Source organism: Piliocolobus tephrosceles, chromosome 2, assembly GCF_002776525.5.
Source record: "Piliocolobus tephrosceles isolate RC106 chromosome 2, ASM277652v3, whole genome shotgun sequence".
Lineage (NCBI taxonomy): Eukaryota > Metazoa > Chordata > Mammalia > Primates > Cercopithecidae > Piliocolobus > Piliocolobus tephrosceles.
Window position 1 is genome coordinate 108,444,736 of NC_045435.1, and position 18,220 is coordinate 108,462,955.

The following is an 18,220-nucleotide window of genomic DNA, read 5'->3' on the forward strand; positions in this document are numbered from 1 at the left end:
AGAGAAGAGAAGAGAAGAGAAGAGAAGAGAAGAGAAGAGAAGAGAAGAGAAAAAGGAATAGGAAAGGAGAGGAGAAGGGAGAAGAGAAAAGGGGAGGGGAAGAAAGCAGAGAGGAGGGATCAGAAGAAATACCCCAGTTGCATACTTCCCTCCAATTTTTATCCGTGGTTAATTCAGAAAACAGCGGCTAAAAATACAAGAGATAAATGAATAAGATTTTGATAATGGGATAAAGCGAGAAGGTGGGCCTGGGGCGGGGATTGATAGTGATGCTTTCTTGAGGCTCTGTTTCTGGAGGAGCAAAGAAAGTGCCTAACTCGACCCATCTGAGAATAAAGGAGATTTCCGGAAGGAGCAGTGTTCAGATGGGAATAGGGGTGGAGCATAAGGTGGTTTGTTGAGGTAGTGAAAGAGCAGGAAATGAGGAAGGGAAGAGAAAGAAGAGAAAAAGGAGAAAAGAGATTTATGAGGAAGGTAGGAAAGAATTTATTGAGGTAGCGTGGTGTTGGAAGAGGGAACAGGTCTGAAATAAGGCAGCCTGACTTTGAAACAGTCTGCTAGCCTGTTTACACTTCACTATGATCAAATGAAATGATAGCAACGGCTGTTCTAAGACTGCAGTGATGTGAGTGAAGGGACATAATGTATGAGTAAAGCTCTTTATAAAGAGACGTACTGAAATAAATGTTAGTTATTACAGAGCGGGAAGAAAGAGAGAGATGCATGGCTGAAGATGAGGAGAGGGCCACAAAAGGAAAGAGAGGAGAAAAGAGATAGGAAGAAAAGGAAGCATGAAAAGAACCTCTCTAGGGGAGGTAGAAGAGAGAAAAATTTCTCCTGTTGAATCATATAAGATACAATCCGTTTCTTGCGTTTGTTTTGTTTTCTGGATCACATTTCAATAGCTGTTGATTTAGTTCTACCTCTATCATGAAGTTTCAGATAATAAAGTGTCTTTGAAGCTCATACCTTCTTCAACAAGAGAGAAACCTACGCTGAATTTGTTGAAAGCTTATTCTACCATTTTGAAAACAGCTGATCTGAGGAGTGAATTTAGTAACTCTTAGCATCACTTTTCTGCATGGTTCCCTGGAGAGTGAAGTTTGGGCCAGCAGAAGGCAGGGTCTGAACTGACATTTCAGAGCTATATTACCAAACACATTCAGCAAGAATACTTTGTGCATCTGTAACTTGATAACATTTCAACAGCATCTGCTCCCTGAATGTACATCCGAGAACTTGTTCTGGAAAGAATTTGTGTGTGTTAACCAATATTAGGTTAAGAACTCGAGACTGGGGGAGAGTGGTGTGATCACATATGCACAGAATTTGCAGTTTACGTGCACAGCCTGCTAGTGAAATGGTTTAATGAATGGAACGATGAATGCATAATTTCATTATGAGTCATCACTATTAAAATGAAAATTTGATAGATACATAACCAGAAAATGTAGCTATCTGTTACAGACACAAGTGCTAATTATATTTTGGAGTCTATAATTTATGCTCTGAATAATACAACAAGTAACTGCTTTTGCCCTATTATGACTATTTTTCTAGGAACAACAGGAAAGTTAGTTTAGACACTGCTTCCTTACTATTATATTTCTGTGAATGTCAAAGCTGACTCACTCTGAAGTGATCTACAATTCCACATTAGGTGCATACAAAAAGCATTTTCTAGTATAAACTCAAATGCATAAATTTAGAAAGCAATTAAAGACAACAGTTGAAGAAAATCTAACATTAAACTAGCATCTTATTTCTTAAATAGAAATGATTGGTCTGTATCACTTTTCACAAAAATTTTCCTTCAAATTTAAATTTTTCTAAAAAAGTTTTCGTGAAATTATAATTTCTAAAAGTTTACATTTCTGGAGTATATTTGCTCATATCATATTTGATCCTCAGAATAAAGTTATTGGTTGGCAAGGCAAATATTAACAATTACATTTCCATCTAGAGAAATTGAGGATAAGGGAGGTTTAATGATTTTTTTTACAATCACGTAGCCTGTGAGTATGTCATCATAATCCAGAGTTCTTATTTCATAAAATTTTTCACCTAGGTCCTATATTTTTTAGTTAAAATTTCTACTTCAGAAATATATGCAGCAGAATATATATATATTTTTAATTTAAAAACAAGAGAGACAAAGAGAAGCTACAGACTGGTAGAAAATATTTGCAACACATATTTTATAAAGGACTGCTATCCTAGCTACACAAGGAACACTTCAGATCTAGCAATAAGAAAACACACAACCTGATTTAAAAATGTGCCAAAGACCTTAACAGACACTTCACCAAGAAATATATATTGATGGCAAATAAGCATATGAAAAGACGCTCCACATCATATGTCATCAGGGAAATGCAAATTAAAACAACGCACTACCACGGTGCACCTATTAGAAGGGTCAAAATCTAGAACAGTGACAACACCAAATTCTAGAGAGGATGTGGAGCAACAGGAACTCTCATTCATTACTGGTGGAAATGCAAAATGATGCAGCCACTGTGCAAGACAGTAAGCAGAGCATACTCTTACCATATGATCCAACAAACAGGCTGCTTGGTATTTATCCAAAGGAGCTGAAAACTTATGTCTACACAAAAACTTGCACACAAATGTTTATAGCAGCTTTATTCATAATTGCCAACGTTTGGAAGCAACCAAGATGTCCTTCAGTAGCTGTATAAATAAACTGTGGTACACCCAGACAATGGAATATTATTCAGCACTGAAAAAAAGAGCTATCAAGCCATGAAAAGACATGGAGGATGGTCAAATGCACATTACTAAGTGAAATAAGCCAATCTGAAAAGTCTACATACTAATTTCAGCAACCTGATATTCTGGAAAAGTGAAAACAATGGAGACAGTAAAAAGATCATCATCGCAGGGGATGGGAGGTCAGGGGAGGGATGAATGGGCAAAGCACAGAAAATTTTTAGGGCAGTGAAAATAGTCTGCATAATACTGTAATGATGGATCATGTCATATTGTCCAAACCCATAGAATGTACCTCATTAAGCGTGAACCTTAATGTAAACTATGGACTTTGAGTAATTATGATGAACCTAAATATAGGTTCAACAATTTTAAAATTAAGTATAGGTTCATCAGTTTTAATAAATGTACCACTCTGGTGGGAGATGTAGATAATGGGGAAGGCACTGCATATGTGAGGCAAGGAATACAGTGAGAGGGTATATGGGAAACCTCTGTGTCTTTCTCTCAACTTTGCTGTGAACCTAAAACTGCTCTAAAAAAATAAAGTTTTTAAAATAAACTACAGAAAAAAAACATAAAATAAGAGATTGCTAGAAAATATATATATTTTCTCCTTTCATGTGGCAAATACTCATGGCTTTCAAGAAACATTTTGTTTTATTGCAACTTATGATACAGTTGCTAAATATTTTTAAAATATAAGCTATAGAAATTCATAATCATTCTAATTACAGAATCAATATTGAATCATTTTGTAATAATTGCAGCTGCACAGGACTTCCTGACCTGTGGGCTACAAGCAAAAACCTACCCAGTAAGACCATGATTTGGGTCATGTTCTTGGATTCTTTGACTGCTTTTCTGTCTCTCTACCACAATTAAGAGAGCAAGTCCTATAGAACCTAACCCCCACCACCAATCTTGTGGCAGTTAGCCTTACCTGCAGGTTTTATGTAGTGTTATTACCATTCTGTATGCATATAGTTAAATGGGAGAAGGAGGTAAGTGCTAATATGATATACATGTTAATTAATTTTATCTGAATTTTCAGAACAGTAACACCCTCTCCAACACTCTCTTGATTCTCCACCAAACACAGATGGAGATGCTGCAGAGCCCACTCTTGGATCCCATGAGAAAGCACTGGAATAAGCTAGTTTAACCACTTTCAGAAGCCATAGTTCTTTGGCTGAGGCATTGCATTTGGCAGACAGTTTATTGGGGCTTCATTACCATCCTTCTGAAGCCTGTCAGAGTATTGAACATAAATTAGTTTTAAAATAAAACGTAAAATAGAGGATTGACAGTTGCTGAGGTTTTATTTCATTTAGGATCTCCTACTTCCCAGGACCTAGCTGCAGTCTTCCTGCTTATTGGAAACACAGACTATATGAATGCGGCACTCCAGGCTCAGTGTATCTATGTGCAATCAATGGGAAGATGATACTGGTTGCTATACAACATAGCATTAGATATGATACCTGCTGCTTTCAATATCACGTTAATTAAAAGACATCTGTCTTCCAAACAAAGTGAAACAAAAACAAAAATCTTTGGTATGCAGAGAGCTCCAAGGTTAGGTATAAAACACAAAAATGTATATGTATGTTGGTGTTTATATTCATGTGCATATTTTATTAGCTCATTTTATGTTGCTAGACTCTTAGAGTAAAAGAAGGAACACTTAACAAACAAAACTCTTTTTAGCAAAAATGTGAATATTTTTGTGAAACGTTTTGCTTTACCAAATGATAGCATAATCCTGATAAATGTATTGTGTCTTTGCTAGGTGGAGAATTTTTAAGGGCTTATTCAATGCTAGGCATCTAGGAAAGTCTTAATACTTATTTCCTTGTTTCATAATTTACTTAGAAAGAGAATCAGCAAAATGGATATAAACACATACATTTGTATATTGAAGTCTTTTTGTAAAGTTGTTTTCATAAAGATAGATAGATAGTATGGTAGTGTCATTGTATGTCCTGTTTTATTCCTTAAAAATAAAACAAAAAATCCCTAAACCTTGTTTAATTCAGATTATAAAAGGGATACACACTCAGTATTGAAAAATCAGAGTATAGAAAACACATAAAAATTAAAAGTATACAAAGAATATTTTAAGTTTCTTATGACCCCACAATCCAGAGATAACTTCTATTATAATATTAAAAAGTAAGAATTTCATTACATAGAGTTTTATATATTTATTTTCTCCTTATCCTTACAATATGCTTTCCATGTTATTTTGAAATGTTTAAATCTTTTAAATAAAAGTATAGTATTTTATCATATGCATTTCTATAATTTGTTTCAACAACCCTCATTGGTTAACACACAGGTTATTTTCATTTTTCATTAGCAAAATGGCTCTGCTGAAGGCTTAGTACCAAAATCTTTGTCTACATCTCCAATTACATTATTTTAGGATAGATTTCTATGTGTGGATTGTTGGGCTGAAATGTACGAGCATTCTAAAGGGTCTTGGTATGTTCTTGCTGAATTGCTCTGTTGAAGGGTTGTACTATTTTCATAGCCCCATGAGTGGAGTATGACTCTACTTTTGGCAGAAGAGACATCATGGTGAGAAAAGAATGCTTTATTCCAATCTTCCACACAGGTTTATTTCACTTTCTTTTTGCTTTGGGGACTAAAGTGGAAATCACTCGTCATATAACAAGAGGGAAGAGAGGGGGCAAAAGAAAAGGATAACTAGTGTTGGCATTTTTGTTTCGGTTTCTTGAAGTAGAAATGTTTTCATTCTTATTGTGGGAAGAGGGAAAGTGAAGAACTACTGCAAAGTCTGGTCCTTAGATTCATGTTATTCCTATTGCTCAAAGCAGAATCTCTTCCTCACTGTGTCCTTTAAAACTTTGGGTATTTCTACTTCCAGGGGATTCTGATGTATGCAAATCCATATGGTAAATCTGGTGCGTTTTCCTGGAAAATGAATTTGCTCAAAGACTGTAGGGACAGGAGTTTTGAATTTTTGTGTTCTGTAAAGTTTTTAACAGATGCATAAAATCAGGTTATTCAACATCATTAATAATGTAAACTCGGAAAAAAGAGCAATTTTATGAACTAGGAGTCATTGGGAATCTGGAAGCTTTTTGTCTTCAGGGAGCTTTTGTGATATAAGTCAAAATGAACAGAACACAAGTCCTCAGTGAGAACTGGTGATGCTGATACAAAAGGGTGGGAGCATACGATTTCTTGGCAAGTTAGAAGAAACTTATGTTGCTTGCTATATGAAGAAAGAGTTTATTTCCTTTCTAAGATTCAGTATTTTTTTGGTTGTTACACATAAGAAAACTGCCCACATACAAATCAGATCAACATCTTGCTAAAATTGTATTCAATTAAATGTTAATTTAAATGAGTCCCTGTTTTATTTTAATTTCTACCAGTGAAGTTACTTAAACTGTGTGTGTGTGTGCATGATTCTAGTGCCATACCTAATTTATGTCTAAAGTATGCTAATTCTAAAGTTATATTTTCAACTGTGATAGATCCCTGGCTAGCTAAAAACAGTAATTTTTTTAAAATGAGCTTGAAATATCAGGAAATATGCAAGACGATGAAGGAAATTAAAAATAACCTGAAATTATTGACACGTGTCAAAACTGACATCCTTAAAGCTCTCTACAAAGTGCTTGATAGCAACAAGCTATCAATGTACCCAAATGTTTATTTAAAATTTGGGTATATTATTATGGAAATAGAGAATGACCTTTTTTCTTATACAAGAATACAATGGATAAACATTCCGTGAATCTATCATTTCTGAAGGGAAATTTAAAAAACAATCACAGAATGTTTGAAGAAAAAAATCAGTAGAGTTTTGTCAACTACAAGAAAAAGTCTTGGGTAGAGGTACTAGAATGCATTACAAAATCGAAGAAGCCATTCAAAACAACTTCACATTATCTTTAAGTTTAAAGCGTTACCTTTCCTATTTCTCTAAGAAAATGAAGCTCATAAAATAGAGATACTTTAGTGAAATCTTAACCATGCATGTGGCCAGATGGTGACTTTGTAAAAATTAGAAAAAGCCACCCCTTCATCAGAATTTATGAACCTTCTGTTAGAAAATAGTCTCAATAAGTAGAAAAACACTATGATGTCTACATATACGAATGGCAGTTCTGGAATCACAGCATAGAAAACCTGCATGACTACAGGTGATAGTCTTGTATTTCTCAACTGAGAAGTGGTAGCACAGGCCAAAATAATTGTGGCAAATCTGTGTTTTAAAAAGGATTCGGATTAACTTTCCTTTTTTCCTTATATTTTCATGATAACTTGGATAATTGTCTATTTTTATTTAATACTGTATTATTAATGGTCATGTGTGTGATATTAATTTGCAAATTACTCAGCTGTATTAAATGATGAAATGTTTAGTGAGTTATTTAACAAGAACACTAGTAAGTGCAAAAATGTATTAACAAAGAAGAGGAGATTTTATGATACAGTTAGTTGAGTGTGGCTCACGTCCACTCTTTTCCTTTCTCCAATAGACTGATGGCCCTTTGCAGGTGTGACCCTGAACTCTGTTGAATTTCCTGTGAAGAAAACTCCAAGGAATGGATGAATGCCTGGAAACTTACTGCTGGAAGTCACAGGGCAATGACAAGAAAATAGCATATCATTGGAAGGCTTAACCCATGGGATTTATAAATTCCTGAGGAAGCTCCTTATTATAATTTGTTTGGTTTCTATGGAATCCAATAGGAAAAGAAATAGCAAAACATGTGGGTTGTCTCCTCTTTGGCACTGAGCCTGGGAGAATGTGAAGATACCTGAAAACAAAGAGGCTTCCTTCAGGTGTTCAGGAGGGGGCTAACACTGCCTACTTGTATGTCAAGGACCCATGGGAGTAGACACTCCCAGAATGCTACATTTGGATTCTCCAGGGATCATATGTGATATCAATCAGCTAACAAAGAAAATAACAACCCATCTAAGAGGATTCAGCCGCTAGAAAGAAAATGAGTATGCCAAACAAACTGAATACATGATCAGCAAAATAGAGCTTCAAAAGGAGACAAAATACAACATTCTCTCTCTCTCTCTCTCTCTGTGTGTGTGTGTGTGTGTGTGTGTGTGTGTGTGTGTGTGTGTGTGTGTGTGTAAATAACAAAATTCAAGTTCTGGACATAATTTTTAGAGCTAAACACATGACTTTCCAACTACACTTTTTATTAGATATCAAAGAAGCTGGTCACTGTTGAGGTGAGGTACAGTTTGAGGCACAGAGCAAAAATGTAAAGAATCAGAAAAAGATAAGAGACTTGAAGATTTAATCCAAACAACTGAACAGCTAAAAACAGCTATAGGGGCAGAAGAAGAAAAAGTTTTAAAAAGAGACAAGATATTATTTCCAGCAGAGGTAAAACTGGAAACCTGTTGTAAGCAGGATTTACTGAATTTTCTCATCATAGTCTTAAAAGAGCAGTACTCCAATAGGTCCTTGTTTACTAAAACAGGATTTGTTGAAAGAATCAAACAACTGGTGGAGGCCGATGAAAAGAATACATGGCGATCAGTGACACTTGGTACACACATCCATACACACAGACACATACACAAACGTTGGATAGGAAAAGGCTGGCTGGCACTATGTGGCAACAGTGCTCTGTAAGGACTCTTGAAGTAGAATAAATAGTCTTACTGAAAGAGGAATTTGGATTATTATTTTTAAAAAGCTTAGAACAAGAGTTCTAGGCTGACTCAGCAAAAACTAGGAGGCAGGCTAGGGGAGGGAATAAGTAAAAACTTTCCAAAGGATTCCTATCTGGGGAAAGGAGGAGAAGGCCAGGCATTTAAGATCTCAAATTGTAGAGGACAGGAGACGGAGCAAATTGAGAAGAAATATAGCATCTTGGTTGTACAGTGTGTTCTGGTGTGAAAATGTGTATTTAACGTTCAAAAATAGTGAGTGTGAGAAAAGATAATCATTGATATAATAGTACCATAAAAGTCCCAAATTAACAAGAAAAAAAAAAAAAAAAAGAAAAACCACAATAGATAATAGCATGATCAGCAATGATAGGGGAAAGAAAAGAAAAGTAATATGAAATAAATAATTAAAATAAACAATTAAAATAAAGTGTAAAGGAAGACATAAAATCCAGTACAATGGTTACTATATCCTTTGACAAAATTTTCCCTTTGAAAGACTGAGATGTCAGATTGGGTAAAAGCAAATTTAACCCATGCATATGCTATTTAAAAGAAAATAAGATAAAGGTGAACAAAGATTGAAGATAAAGAGGTGAAAAAAGAGGTATCATACAAATTCAAGCTAATAGAAAGTTATAATATTAGTGGCAGTTGATATATTTAAACTTCAAAGCATTATAGAGGATAAAAGGAAATATTATATAATGATAAAACTGATACTACTTAAGGAAGCAATGATAATCATAAACCTATATTTACCCACTATTAGAAAACATCAACTAGTTAAATACACAAAGCAAAAACAATTAAAAATTTGAGAACATTTAAAAAATTATAATAGGTGACACTAATTTAAGGAAGTGATAGCTCTCTCTAAGAATTGGACAGATTAAATAGGCAAAAAATAAGTAAAATCATAAAGCAATTGAAGAGTATCATACATCAGTAAGTATCTGTAAAAAGCTTCCATCTTTCAAATAGAGAATTATAATTATGAAATAATCATAGTAATAATAATAATGGTGATAATTATGTACTTGACTAACAAAGGAAAACCTTACAAATTTTTAAAAGTTAGGTGTGAGCCATGAGCCATGGTCTTCTGTCAAGTATAATTTGTGGCATAAATAAATGAGATGTGGCTAAAGAAAGATTATTTCTTATAAATAAAATTTTAAAAAGTACTCTTGAATTACCATTGCAGAAATGGGAAGTCAAATGGAAATTATTATTTGTCTAAGAACTACAAAGGGAGACTCTTTATTCTGTAAGTTACTACTCTTAAAATATACAGCTCCAAATGCCTCTACTATTAGAAAAGAAAGATGAGAAAGTAAAGCAAGTAGTGTACATCTGAAAAGATTAGAAAAGAAATTTTTAAAAAGAAGTAGAAAATAATAGAATAGGAAAAAAGGAAATGAAAGGAAAGACAAATTAATCTAAAACCTTAAAAAAACTAATGAAATAGACATACTATGAGTGCGATTAGAGAAAACACAATGAGCACAAATACATGACATCAATTAGAAAGAAGATATAATTGTAAAATACAGAAGGAAGATATAACTGTAAATATATACACTAAAAATGGTAATAAAATAAAACATATGAAAACTTAGATAACAAACATGCTAATAAACCAATCATCACATAAAAGATCAGATGTGTTCACAGCTGAAATTTTACTTAAACTTTAAAGAATAGTTAATTGTAAAGCTATTTCTAATCCAGATCATAAAAAATGAGTAAATCATTTAATTTTATTTCTATAAAGTCAGAATGACTTCAGTAACAAACCAGAATAAAGTTACTTTGGAAAAAGTAATAATGCATTGTGCCAAACTAGGATTCATTCAAGAAATGCAACATCTATTAATCTATCAATATAAGCTTTCAACAAGTTCAAGGGGAAAAGCCATATTACCTTATTGAAATACATTAAAAGGCATTTGATAAAAGTCAATATCCAGTTGTAATAAAATTCTAAGTAAAAAAAAAAAAGAAAAAAGAAAAACAGTTTAAATATAATAAAGATTGTTTTCCAAAATTCAACGGCAAATATTCTAAATGTAAAACTCTAAGGAAATTTCAGTTAAAACAAGAAATTAGTTAGGGATTCTTAGCTCAAAACTCGTGATTGGTTCCACATTGGTCTATTAAGAAGTTCAAGCTTCCTGACATATGAAGGCATTCTTGCATAGCCCTGCCTCCTTTTGGAGCTTCATTTTCTTCACTTTGTTACTTACAGGTCACTGTCCACTGAGATCTTTGTCTAGCCCCCATGTTTGATGTTCTGCTTGTGTTCATGCTGCCCTCTTTGCCTTCCATGACTGCTCATGCTTATCCTCTCTTTTCCATGTGGGGAATGTCTCATTTTTAAGACCTACTCCTGCCCTCCCATAGATGCCCATGCATTGCTCATAAGAAAGGCTGCTTCAGCACAGAAATGAGGTCCATTTCTCTTTGCACACCCATTATCTAGCTCTGTGCCTGACACAGAACATGTGTGATAAAAGTTAACTGAATCAATGTATGAAGAGATGAACAATCCACCAATACTAAAGCCTCCATTGCCTTGCTTTTACTATCCCTGGTAAGAGCAATGGTGGTTACTTCCTGTTGAGAGGCCCATTCATGATGATGACAAAACTTGTCTCTTTGTGGATGGATGAATTGTGTTCTTTTGTTTTATGGCCCCATGCACACCTGACAAATGGTGCTGATAATGGATTTTACTCGTGTTCTGCTTCATGAACTGCCAACTGTGTCCATATCTGCTAGATTACTTGCTCATTCCTTTGTTCTTGCCATTGTGTCCTGAAAGAATGGGATGAGGGTGGGGGCAGAGTTGTTCCAGAAGCCCTGTTCAGTGATCCAGAAGAAGTCTTCACCTTTTACATGGTGTTTTATACAAATTATCTAGTGTTTTGCTATGGTATTTTGCTGGCTGATGACTCAGTGAACACTTTTGAAAATCATTGCTTGTGCAGCATGCATCTTTTTAACTACAAATCTCAAGGCTGTCAAGGAGAAAATTTCTTCTGAATGAATTCAGAAGAGTTCAGTAGTTGAGCTTGATTCTGCAGCTGCTAGAACTTGCCACTTCTTGTAGGTTTTTTTTTTTTTTTTTTTTTTTTGTCTCTCACTCTAGCCTTTGCCATCTGCCATTGTTACATGGCCCAGATGTGAAAGATTTTCTTATTCTCCTGTAAACATGACTCTGTCATCCCCTTCATTTGGTCATTAGTTATCAAATTGTTGAGGGTCTGGCTGACCGTTCCTTAAAACATCTGTTCCAGATGCTACTTCTCCAAAGGGAATGAAGAATAGGTAATATGCTTGGCAATTAGTAGCTTATATTTAATTGCTTTCTCCTAATTCCAGCCAACCTGCAAAATTTTTAATAATCAGTATAATTTATAGTCAGTTGTCCTGTTTATTTGGGCATGTAAAATGTACCATATGGAAATTAAGGCCACACTCCTCCAACTTCAAAACTCATTTCAAATGCCATATTCTCAGGGAAATCTTACCTGACCCCACCCAGAATAAGCTGTGATTTCTTCTTTTATTCATGTCAGTATTTTATAATGTGCCATATTTAATTACAATTGTTTGTATCTCTAGAGATGAGGTTGGGTTGTATATGTCTTTTGACTTCCATAATCTCGTTTATTAATGCTATTAGCAATTGCTTAGAAATTAACAGGTGCTCAGTAGAGACAGGTAGCCTGACTGACCAACTGCCTTCATTTGAACTCTTTATATCCATGTTGGTGAGTTCTTAAAGAATGAAGGAGACCAGTGCTAGGGAAAATTTTAATAAGCAATCTTTGGTGATACTTCTTTTTTTCTTTTAAAGATGGAGTTTCACTCTTGTTGCCCAGGCTGGAGTGCAATGGCACGATCTCGGCTTACTGAAACCTCCTCCTCCTGGGTTCAAGTGATTCTCCTGTCTCAGCCTCCCAAGTAGCTAGGATTACAGGTGCGTGTCACCATGTCCAGGTAATTTTTGTATTTTTAGTAGAGATGGGATTTCACCATCCTGACCCTGCTGGTCTCAAACTCCTGACCTCATGATCCACCCGCCTCTGCCTCCCAAAGTGCTGGGATTACAGGTGTAAGCCATCACACCCAGCCACTTTGGTGATATTTCTCTAGACACCTAGCTTGGAGGCAAGAGCACTGTATTTATAGTTGGGAAATGTGGATTTCAGTATCATGACTGCTGTTTTTGAAATTTGCATGGAGTAATTTTGAACGTCACCTTGGAAAAGTCATGTACATTCACCTTTCTCATTTCTAATATAAGGATACTAATATGTATCCCCACCTCATAAGGGTATAGTGAGAACCAAGTAAGACAGCATTTGATAAAATGTAAAACGATATGCAGAACGAAGCTGCTAAAGTTGCTTCTGCTCATTTTGACATATTCAATGTATACATCTAGGTCACATTATATATTTAATTTAGTACACTTAAATACTGTTTTAAAAAATATTTGTCACATGAAGAATATAGAGCACTCTAAAGAGGATAATAAAAGTGATTTGTCTTCTGGGCATAACCAAGGCTTTAGTAATCCTTCAAAGACGGAATTATGGCAGCTTATAACTAAATGGACAGCATATAGAATAATCGCAGCATCCTTTTACAAAACTGCTTGCTGACAGACTTTTTAGTTCTCTCCCAAAACTGTATGAGATTCCTTATATTTATATATGCAGGTGGCATTTGACCAAATTGGGCCGTCTGTATAAGAGCTTTATTGAGTAATTCCAAAGGAATTTCCAACTCTTGCTTTCCTTGATAGGTCACAGAATTCACTTGGCTTCAAATAGACCCATGTGAGTGCTGGGAAGTTGGTTCAGCTTCCCCTCCCTCTACATATTCTGCTGAGAGTCAATTGATGCCTGCTGGTGTAGTGGATACTGATCAAATGTTCTCTCTCTGGCAAAGCCTACAATGACTTAGAAACCCTCACATTTCACTATTATTTAGGGGTCTCACAATCACTACTTTCTTAGGTTTGTTAATTTCTCCAAAGCCTTCCAGTAGTTACTACCACCATTCCTTCTTTAGGGTAATCAAAAGCATTTTAGAGAATAAATTATCCATCCATAATCTGGAAAATTTGACACGCAGAGCTCTTATCAGTTCCCTAAGATGCTGTCTTCATCACATAAAACAGGCTTTTTTTGGGTCTATGACCTTAAATTAAGTTTATGCCATTAGCTTCACCTATCAAAGTATTGGGGCTAATTCATTCCTTCTATCTTAAAAAAAAAAAAAAAAAAAAAAACAGATTAAAAATCTGGTATAATGCTTTTAAAAATGTACACATACTTTGATTTCATCTTCTTATTGCCATTTTTCAATTTCAATTACTTAGTGTTTTAGAACCAATATGCTAAAACTCAGCATGATAGAAAATACAGATGACTTCTTTAGAAAAGGGCAGACAGCAAACTAAAAGGCAGAAAAAGAAATGGAGCAAAGAATGGTCACACAAGATCTGTAGTCTGAGCTCTTCGAGACGCCATCCGCTCAAACGTTACTTACCTTGGCTGCAAGACTTTATTCTACTGAACGTCACTTGTTAGGTCCCTAGGCTAACATGTGTTTTCAGACACGGTTCACTGATTTTCTTATTTGAAAACCTGGGCTGACTTACATTCCATGACCTGCTTTTGTTGATGGAATATTAGCTCAATTAAAAAGAATTAATAGGAATCCTGGAAGGTGCCTAGAGATGACATGGAAAATTATAGGATTATAACTCTACCTTTTTAACAGGGGAAACTATTATAAAATTCATCTTTCCAGAACTCTAGAGTTGATACAGGATTTGACCTAGGAATACTTGCCTTCAAATCTGTGTTTAGTCATTTACTTGTGTGCGAATCAGGGCAAATCCTTTAACTTTTGTGTTCTTCAGCTTTCTCATCTGTTAAATAGGACTTTTCAACTGTATAAAATCCCTTTGAATACTCTAAAGACTACAATTGCCAGTTGGTCTTGAGGTTATTGCTTGCCAAGATCAAGCCCCATCAGAAAAACCTAGTCTCACGTCGGGCAGAAGGATAGTTTTGGTTTCTATAGATGTCATTTCTCTTGACCTTGGTAATGTTTCTAAATTGAGTTTGCAGCATAGTATCAGTCCTTATGGAAATATGACTAAGAACACATACACTTCCAACTACATAGCATCTTGCTAGAAACATAATCTGAGAATAGTATGAAAATAAACAGTTAGAGATACAAGTGATGTTCAGTAGCAAGAAGTCTTAGAATCAGGGTAAGTCACATTTCAATCAATGACACAGCGGAGACCAATGGAGATTATTAAGTATATCAGTGACAAGGCTGTGTAAACTGGGTTCTAATACTTTGATAAAAGATAGATTCAGAATTCAAAGTGACTTTGGTGATTTAGAAAATAAATATAGAAAACTCGTTTCTAACTAGGAGCAGAGGAAGACACGGGATGGGGAGAAGGCTCATATGTGCCCATATTTATGAGGGGAAAGAGCCAGCTATGTGTGGAAAGGCAGAAAAAGAAAGTGAGGTTCTGGGTAGTTATCAGATTGCCTGTGAGTCAGCAATGCGGCACTGCAGTTAGAAGAGCCAGCTGAGTGCTGCAAGGCACGACAGGAAGGTGGCATGGAGCAAAATCTGAAGGTGCGCCTCCTCTTAGAGGGATAACTGGACAGATCACATATGGATTATTAGTCTGAAGCCTGTGGTCTTCTCAGCTTTGGATTATGTCTCTGGTTAAATACCTTTCTATATTTATTTAGGACACCTACTCTGATCACTTTTGCAGAGTGAAGATGGCTTTTCTCTTTCTAATGTGAGCCATAAGGGATGCAATATGGGAGAGTAGTTATCTAAAAATGAAGAAACCTAATCTTATTTAGGGCAGGAGGCACCCCAACCCTCCTTAGCCTCCTTTATTAAACTATTGTCAGTTGTTTAGAAAGTTTCAAAAATATTTTAAAGATTTTCTAATTTTCAGCCCATATTATCTCTTGAATAACTGAATCCTTTTTTTTACTTCCCTTTAAAGGTACGACTGTGCATGAAGACCATTGCACCCTGTGTCTTGTCTACATTCACTTTCTTCCTGGACACCCCCTTTTCCTTATGTCTACTTGGCGACCTGTTCTTTATCCATCAGGTCTCAGCTGAAGCCTCACTCCGTGTGAAGCCCTTTTTGACCTTCCTGGGTAGAGTTGCATCCCTTACACTCGCCTCTGCTGCATTGTGTACATTCCCCTGTTAAAGGCTCATTAATCACACTGGATAGAATTAGAATGTGAGCTTCTTGAAAGTACAGATCAAATCTTACTCGTCTATTCATCTTTGTATTCTCAGACCTAGAAGTACCTGTGGCACATGGTGTGTGCTCTATAATTACTTATGAAATGATTTAATGAAAGAATGAATGAAAATGAGTACATAACTACAAGATCTATGTGAATAGGTTAAAAAAAAAGTCTGGTATTTAACTAGAAAAAAGGCAACTCCAACTTTTTGCAGTCCATAGTGTACAACACAGGTGAGGAATTATATTTTAAAAAGAATTTTAAGAGTTTCCCGTGAGCTGTAAGAAAGAAGTCCTTGCCAGTAACAACTAAGCATAGTCTTTTCTCCCTTCACATGCAGAGAATAAACTACAGTAAGTTTCTTCTAACTTTAAGTTCTTTATTACCTCATGCTAAGCTCCAGCATTTTCTATTCTTTGGCTTGTACCAGTTGCTTGAGGGTCCATGATGGAGACAGACTCATCCTGAAAAGCCCAATTCCACCTTCAGCAACCTACAAGAGGCCTCATCTGTTAGTGAACTAAAAGTTTAGCAAGTGATAAAATTTTCATATTGTCACACATTCATTTAATAGTAAGGGGAAACGTGAAGCCAACAAATATTTTTTAAGGCAACAATGCACAAACATATCTTCTTCATTCTGTAAATCTCTTTTATCAGGGTAGGTTTGATTAGAGGGAAAGAAGCATCTTTACCATAGTATTGTCTCCAAGTGTTCTGTTTCTGTTTTTTGATGTTTGATGCCTGTTGAGGATTTTAGTGGTCTGATTCTGACTGTAAAGTTACTGATTTCTGAGATGTGATTTATTCTACCCACTACCATTTTTGTTTCAGAAACAAAGCAAAGAAAATGGCATCATTTGTTTGCCTAATGACATGTGCTGAAAACACACACACACACACACACACACACACACACACATACACACGCACAGAAGAAAAACAAAAGCCTCACTCCTGTCCTCCAGCTCAATTTTAATATTTATCTTTCCATGAGTACATCCAGCCTGTCTTTAATGTTGTCAGCATGTTCCTAAGCAGGCTGACTAAGGTGTTAGCAAACAACAGCAGCAGGAAGTCTCTAGCCCCTGACAGTTAGAGAAGGCTCCCCTCCAAGAAGTGAGTCTAAAAAGCACATATTAACTAATTTTTAAAAAAAATCTCAGACTCAACAAATTTATTAGTGTCATGATTTCATTTTCTATTTTAGAATATCATGGTTTTCACAGTATCCCATGATTCTATTAATTCCTTTTATTAATAAATGAGTTGTAGACATTTTAATGAATAACTCAATTCTTAAGATTCTAGAAGACATAATTCATCAGTCACAGACATCAAGACCTCAGTGAGAAATTGGTTGGTAGTGGCGATAGCATGAGTTTGAGAACCGGGCTCACCTGAATCTGAATTATGGTTCTGTTATGTTCTGCCTGCATGACTGGGGAAATAAGCTTCTCTGTGCCTCAGTTTCCCACTTATAAAATAAGATTGACATTACACCCTTTTTAGAGTTAGTGTCAAAATTAAGTGAATTGCAACATGTAAGACCCTTTGTACAATTTCAGATACCTAGTAAACTCCTGGTAAGTGGTGACAATGAAGATGATGATGGAGTTGAAGATGCATTTTTTTTCAGCAGGGTTCATTCAGACAGGTACATTCCCTGACGCTTTTGGAGATCACAAATCCTTATACGTAAAAAACAACTCTACCTTTTACGATGGAAAATGTCTAAAGGTTTTCAAGGTGTTGATTTTCAAATGTCTTAAAAAGCTCAAAAGAGCCAAAAGCTTCAATATTCAGACTGTCTGCTGGCAGCATTAAAAAGAAAAGGCTCTATCTATGTAAATCTAGAAGTTGCAATTTGTCATTTATTTTCTGATTCTCCAAATGCATGTTTTGGACCTTTATTTTATTTAAATACTTGGGTGATAATTAAATCGCAGGAGTATCTATGACATAGATGGTTGGGTGATCACCTCTTAATCTCAAATACCCTGTGACTGTTTCTGACAAACGTATTTTGAAGACATTTATAAAAGAGGATAAATAGTTCATAAATATTTTCTCCTATTCTGTAGCATGTCTGTTTACCCTGTTGATAGTTTCTTTTGCCATGTAGAAGCTATTTAGTTTAATTAGGTTCATTTATCAATTTTTGTGTTTGTTGCAGTTGCTTTTGAGGACTTAGCCATAAATTCTTTGCCAAGGCTGATGTCCAGAATGGTGTTTCCTAGGTTTTCTTCTAGTATTTTAGAGTTTGAGGACTTACATTTAAATATTTAATCCATCTTGAGTTAATTTTTATATATGGTGAAACGTAGGGGTCCACTAGCATCCAGAATCTCTTAGGAACTTAAATAGTTCAACAAGCAAGAAGTAATCCTTTTAAACAGTGTGCAAAGGACATGAACAGATATTTCTCAAAAGAAGACATACAAGCAGCCAACAAACATATGAAAAAATGT